General features: G+C 35.6%; 1 protein-coding gene across 3 annotated transcripts in view; it reads left to right on the top strand.

The window, feature by feature from the left end:
- Window positions 1-7,350, top strand: part of TMEM185A (transmembrane protein 185A) — a gene marked incomplete at its 5' end in the record, with an annotated part of 48,157 nt that overhangs the window by 31,481 nt on the left and 9,326 nt on the right. The window contains 1 exon segment of one of the 3 annotated variants that reach the window (XR_001369896.2): window positions 302-385. 3 annotated transcript variants of the gene reach the window in all.

Below are 7,350 nucleotides of genomic sequence, written 5' to 3'. Positions count from 1 at the left end.
CAACAAAAGTTATTGATGGGTGCTTACAAACTGAAGGAACAGTTCTCGTCCATGGAAATGCAGGGATCTCCAGAAGTGCTGCCTTGGTTATTGCATATTGTTATGGAAGCATTTGGAATGAAGTACAGAGATGCATTTGCTTATGTTCAAAAAAGATTTTGTTTTAATCCTCATGCTGGATTTGTCCATCAACTTCAGGAATATGGAGCCATCCATTTAGCAAAACTAACAGTACAGATGATGTCTGTATTGATGCCACTCCAGATGGAATGATCATTATCTGTTCATTCTGGTACCACAGATAGTTTGAAGAGAACACATAAAGAATATGATGATATTGGAAACATGCAAATGGCAACTGCACAGAATGGCTGGCTCAAGCAAGGTGTGAGTTCGTATTTGGATAAGAAAAAATACTGGAGATGATAATAATGTAAAATGGTAAAAACACAAGTAGTTTCTTTTCAGTTTGTATGTTGCTTCCAGACTTGTCCCTCTGCAACTTGTTGAGCATCATTTTAAGATGCTGGACTTCTGCAATGGATAAGACCAACGATTTTATTTATTTAAACATATACACACATATACACACTTCACAGTTTTATTATAAACCAAGAATTCTGAAGTTGCAAAGTGGTATTACTGTAATAATACACTTTTGATACTTGAAATTTATTTGTATCATATATTACTTTAAACAAAATACAAGTTGGGGGGATTGTTCATGAATCTTGGGTAATTTATAACAATTTCTTAAGGTTTTCTAAAATTTCATTTTCCTTCCTATGTATTACATTTTTAGATAATTTCACAGTTCAACTTTATGATGGAACCCCTTACTGAAACATTAACAAAATGTAGGAATCTGTCATGTGCATTGTTTTTACTATAATTCACTAACTTAATTGAATTTTTAAAAATTATTTTTATTTATTTATTTATTTTAGATCTTCTCTAGGGTACCTAACTTGCCAGAGAGAGATAGAGAAGGAAAGGGAGAGAGAAGTGAGAAAGCACCCCCTGGGAGGACGACCATGCCACAATCCCGTCTCCTCCACTCACCTCTCTGGATTTTGGACACACATTCATATGTACCCAGCATGTGTTTCAAACCACCAAGTCCAGGACTTGTACTGCCCAGACAGCCATGTGGGATCCAGCCACCTTAACCACCACACCACCTGACTGGCCTAATTCTTGATCCTTTATTAACAATTTATAAATCATGATATTAGCCAACTGTCCTTACTTTAACATGATTCAATTATGCTGTCTTTCCTGTTTCCTTTCTAATTTGTTTACTCTAGAGAGAAAAGAAAGGTTTAATTATCAAAGGAAGATGTTTTGCCTTATAGTACTACATGATTCAAAACAAGCATAGTGTTAGACTTTCAAGTGACTTCCCTTTTTTCCTTCTTTTTGGTAAAAGCCCAATGTTACATTTGTTCTTTTCAGAGTTACCTATACCTTTTTCCTTTGTCCAAATGGTTCTGAATGGAATATAATAAACTAATGTAGCATTATTTTTGTCCTAAATGAAGCCTTCCCACCCCCACAAAAAAAGCACCTTGCATAATTTAAGAAGAAAAAAGTTAAATATTCATGACCTCTAAATTAGTATGTAGTGAAAAGTTTGGAAAATGTTTCTGTCAGTGAAAATTTTTTATCTTGTTTTTGTATTTTTTTTTGTTTTTTTTTTTTTTTTTTGCATTTTTTTTTTTTTTTTTCAGGCTTTTTTTTTTTTTTTTACAGGTGTAATTTCTTTTTAAACCACAAATTAATTTAAATGGAAAGTATGGGCTTCAAGAAACCTTAGTAAATTATTTATAATATGGAATATTTAATCCTTCACTTTATGTTGTCTTAATGATTCTGTGAGGTTGTTCTGGCCCAAGCAGAAGCTTTTCTTTGAAGATGCATTTGTTGGGGAAGGTGATTTGTGGGGGACCTTAGTATATTTTAAATTATCATTTTAATCAATTTCTTTATTGAGTGAATCCAAATTTCCTCAGTAATTTGCATTAGCAGTGTCACTTCCTAGATCTTTTTTCTTCATTGTTATATTTATGTATATAAAATTGTCCTAGGAAAAACATTTTTGCTATTTTAAATATGATGTAACTGAAAAGAGAAGTGTTTAACTTTTTATAGTTAATGACTTTAGGGTAGCACAAAGAAAAGTTATACCTATCTTACTTTTCTCAGTCCTCTCTGGAAATCCTTTACTTAATGGGAATGATTTCCACACATTCCCTTGGTACCAAGAGATACTATGCAAAGTAACCTATTATACCAAGTTACTTGCTTTGTTTTCCTCCATAGGATTTAATAACACAGTAAAAGCTTTTTTCCCCCTTAGTCCAGCATAGTGGGAAAGTGCTTTATTAATTAAGAGTTAATTCCTATGACTCAGTGATAATTCCTCTTATTTCCCTCCCCTTCTGTTATTTTACCACCCTACACATAGGCATGTTATTAGTCTTATTGTGGTCCAGTGTTGTGTGAGTAGGGAATTTGGTGTAGTAGTCTAGTGGAGTTAAGATTTGCATTGGGTGTTCAAAATGTTCCATTGGTAAAGTATCAGATAACAGCTTTCCTGTATATACATTAACTACTGGATAGATCAGCAAAGATCTCTCTTGTAATCTAATCATAAACATTCAGCAGAAACTCTGTTTTAAAGAATCTTCATAATAATAAATTTAGTTTTTTTTAATTTTCCCATCATGAATACACTGTATGTTGGTTCAGTCAAAGATATTACCATACACATTATCATCAACAAATAATTTTCCATTTTTGTGTCCCTAAAATGTTTTATTTCTTTCTTTTTCCCCTTGATTCCCTCCCTCTTACTCTCCCCAGTTTCCCACTCTCCTCCTGCTCTGTCTCTAGTGTCACCATTGCTCTCTGTTTTTATAGCTTCCAGTATTTCAGTTTCTGCCATATAGTGCCAACATTCAGTGTATATTGAGTGAGAACATACAGTGACTCTCCTTCGTAGTCTGGCTTTCTTTTCTTGGGAGTGAATCTTCTATATTTGTCACTTTCTATCAAATACCAGTGTCTAATCATTTTCTATGGCTGAGTAGTATTCCGTAGTGTATATGTGGCACACTTTTTCAGTCCATTCATCTTTTCATGGATATTTGGGTTGGTTCTATGTCTTAGTGATTGTGAATATCACAATGAACATTGATGTGCAAATGTTTTTCCAACTGAGTGTATTCCTGTCCTTTGGGTAGATACCCAGGAGTAGAGTTGCTGGATCAAATGATAGCTCTGTTTATAGGTCCTTGAGGAATCTACATATTGTTTTCCACAGTGACTATATTAGTTTACATTCAAACAACAATGTAGAGAGTTCTCCTTTCTCTACAGCCTCTCCAATGCTTATCATTCTTCTTCTTTTTTTTTTTTTAATCTTAGCCATTCCGACTGGTTTTTGGTGATATCACATGTGTGCGTGCGTGCGTGTGTTTTAAAAGAGATTTTTGCTATAGGGCATGTGCATTCACCAGACAGACAGAGACAGAGAGACAGAAAGCGAGAAATCACCCCCCACCATGGGGGATGGCTACTCCGCAATCCCTTCTCCTCCGTTCTCCTCTTGGAATCTTGGGCACACATGCTTGCACATGCGCCTGGTGTGAGTTTTAAGCTGCCAGGTCTGGGACTCGAACCATGGTCGACTGTGTGGGAGTCCAGCAATGTAATCATTACTCCATCTGCTGGTCCCTCATTGTGGTTTTGATTTACATCTCCCTTATGATAAGTGATGTTAAGCATTATTTCATATGCTTTTTGGCCATTCATATGTCTCCCTTAGAGAGTTGTCTGTTCAGATTATTTGCCCATCTTTTAAATGGGTTGATTATTTTTTTCCAGGTAAGCTGCTTGAGTTCCCTGTGTATTCTAGTTATCAGTCCCTTATCTGAGGCATTTAACAAAAATCAAGTCAAAATGAGTCAAAAATCTAAACCTAAGACATTAAACTATAAAACTACTGGTGGAAAACACAGGGAAAACCCTTGGAGACATTGGAGTACACAAAGACTTCTTAAATAAGACCCCCTCTGCAAAGCACAGGCAATAATCCCAAAATAGACACGTGGGATTACATCAGATTTAAAAACATCTGCACAGCAAAAGAAAGAATAATTAGAGTAAATTGACAACCCTCAGAATGGGAGAATATAGATTTAGGTTTTAAAATTAAGGTTTTAAAAATCAGGCACTTATTATTTTTTTAGAATTAGTTTTATAAATACACATATCCTCTCTAGTAGCCTTGTGAGAAATATGGATTGGTTATTGATATTAATTTATAACTTATTATTTTCTATTCTAACTACTATAACTTTTATGTTGTCACTAGATTACCTGCCCAGCACGGTATATTAAAGATAGTCTCACAGAGGCCAGCAGGTGGCATGGTGGTTAAGGCACAGGACACTCATATGACTAACTGTGGTTCGAGTCCCTGACCTGGCAGCCTGAAAGTCACGCCGGGCACATGTGAATATGTACCCAAAATCCCAAGAAGAGACTGGAGCAGAAGAAATTATAGTGTGGTCATCCCCCCATAGGGGGGTGATTTCTCACTTCCCTTCTGTCTCTCTATCTCTCTCCAGTGAGCACACACACCCTATGGCAAAAACCTAAAAATAAATAAACACTGGAGAAAAGGATTGCCATTATCTTGAATGCAATATTTATTAAGACAAAACATGAGGTTTATTCTCTTTCATTTAAGAATATTACAAGTCTGTTTTTTCTTGGACCTGTTTGTCCACTTAATTTTCACTAGTTCTTATTGTGTTTGGTTTTGATTTCTGTGATTCCTTTATTTCTACTAAAGTTTTGTGATAGCTAACTATTATAATAATAACCAATCATGATTTGTTTTCTGGAGTATTTGAATAATGTATGAGTGACCATCCAATTTCAACATTAAGTATATAATCTGGGCACAGAATTTACAGTGAAATCACATCAAAATGCAGGGAAATGGCATTACTCTTTATTTTGAGAGTATGAAACAAATACTAAAAATATTCAAATTGTAATGGTATTCTTCTAATTCCAGTTAATTGATTCCTGTTGATTTCTACTTATTAGATGTTTAAATAGAAGTTAGCAGACTATGTTTATTTGTATCTACTCTATAGTGGAAGTGTTAAACCTTTGATGAGTGTTGCTTCTAACTTTAAACCACTTAACTCACAGAGCAGAATATTCATGGGAGGGGGGATATTTTGCCTTATCTGAGTTTAGAATGACAGAAGGTGTTAATAATTAGCATGTCCTTTTTAAAGAAAATATAAATATTTTTAATTATCTTATTACCATGGTGAATTAGAAGTATTTGCCTGCAGTCTTGAATTATAAAATCGAGATGTATGTATCAGTATTTCAACTTGATATAAAGTAAGTGAGCATTACCTTGCAAAACTTTTTAATGACGGATTTGAATTTATAATCCTATAACAAAGTAGCTTCCTTTCAATATCTTATCCATTCAACAATGCTTCAGTAAGATAATAGGAGATAGCCAAAAATCACTAAACTATTTTATTTTTAATTATATTTTATTTCAAGTTCTTTTATACATTCAATCACATTATTTAGCTTGCAAAATGAATATCCAACATGTATACATTTCTTCCTAGTCCAGTTGATAATACTATAAAGTTATCTTCAATAGGTAGTAACCTCATTTCTTTGTCCCATTAATGCTTTGCCTCTCTATTTTTCTTCTAAATGTCTTTCTTCAAACTCTATTCTTTCACTTACCCTCTTCCCACACTATTTCTGGTATTCACAACCATTTTCTGTGTTTCTATATCCTTTAGTCGATCAGTTTCAGTCATAGAGTGCGGACACTCGGTATATATTAAGTGGGGACATACAGTGTCTCTCCTTCATAGCCTGACTTGCTTCACTCAGCAGTACATCTTCCATATTCATCTACTTTCTGTCAAAATCCAGGGTCTTGTTATTTTTATGGCTAAGTAGTATTCCATGGTGTGTATGTGCCACAGTTTTTCTATCCATTTATCTGTTCATGGGCATTTGGATTGGTTCCATGTCTTAGCAGTTGTGAATAATGCCGCAATAAACATCGGTGTCCGAGCACTTTTCCGATTAAGAATTGTTCTGTCCTTTGGGTAGATACCAAGGAGTGGGATTGCTGGATCATATGGTAGTTCCATTTGTAGGTTTTTGAGAAATCTCTAAATTGTTCTCCACAGTGGCTGGACCAATTTACATTCCCACCAGCAGTGTAGGAGAGTTCCTCTTTCACCATTCCCCCGCCAGCACTTATCATTTTTTTTTTTAATCTTAGACATTCTGACTGGGGTTAGGTGGTATCTCATTGTTGTTTTGATCTGCATTTCCCTTACAATGAGGGATGTTGCGCATTTATGCCTTTTGTCTATTCGTAAGTCATCCTTAGTGTTTTTTTTCCAACTCATTCTCCCATCTTTTAATGAGGTTGATCATCTTTTTTCAGAACAGCTGCTTGAGTTCCTCGTATATTCTGGTTATCAGTGCCTTATCTGATGCATTTTTTGGTAAAAAAAAAATATATTTTCCCATTCTGAGGCCTGTCGATTCACACTAATTACTGTGTCTTTTGCCATGCAAAAACTTTAGTCTGATGTAATCTCTCTTGTCTATCTTCAGGATTATCGACTGTGCTTTCGGGGGTCTTTTTGAAGAAGTCTTTGCCTACCCCAATGTCTTCCAGAGTTTTCCCAGTGTTTACCAGGAGCAGTTCCCAGGGGGGACGGCCACACCGCAATCCCCTCTCCTCCATTCTCCCCTCGGGATCCTGGGCATGCACGCACATGCGCCCAGCACGAGTCTTAAGCCACTGGGTCCGGGACGCGAACCGCGGTCGACTATGTGGGAGTCCAGTGACATAGCCATTATGCCAACTGCTGGCCCCCGTCAAACATCATTTGACTGTATGTTTGGGAATTTATTTTTAGGGACTCTATTCTGTTCAATTGGTCCACCTGTCTGTTTCTGTGCCAGTACCATGCTGTTTTGATTACCACAGCTTTATAGTATATCTTTGGGTCAAGGAGTGAGATGTCGCCCATTCCACTCTTCTTTTGCAGGATTGCTTCGGCAATATGAACACTTTTATGATTACTGACCAATTTTCTGATTGTCTTTTCCAGATCTTTGAAGAATGTGTCTGGTACTTTGATTGGGATTGCATTAAATATGTAGATTAATTTGGGTAGAATTGCCATTTTGATTACATTAATTTTTCCAATCCAGGAACATGGAATGTCCTTCCACTTTTTTTGTGTCATTTTCAATTTCTTTTTTTTT

The sequence above is a fragment of the Tupaia chinensis genome, unplaced genomic scaffold (genome assembly GCF_000334495.1).
Source record: "Tupaia chinensis unplaced genomic scaffold, TupChi_1.0 Scaffold149333_1, whole genome shotgun sequence".
NCBI classification, from domain to species: Eukaryota; Metazoa; Chordata; class Mammalia; order Scandentia; family Tupaiidae; genus Tupaia; species Tupaia belangeri.
This window is presented reverse-complemented; position numbering and strand designations above follow the sequence as displayed.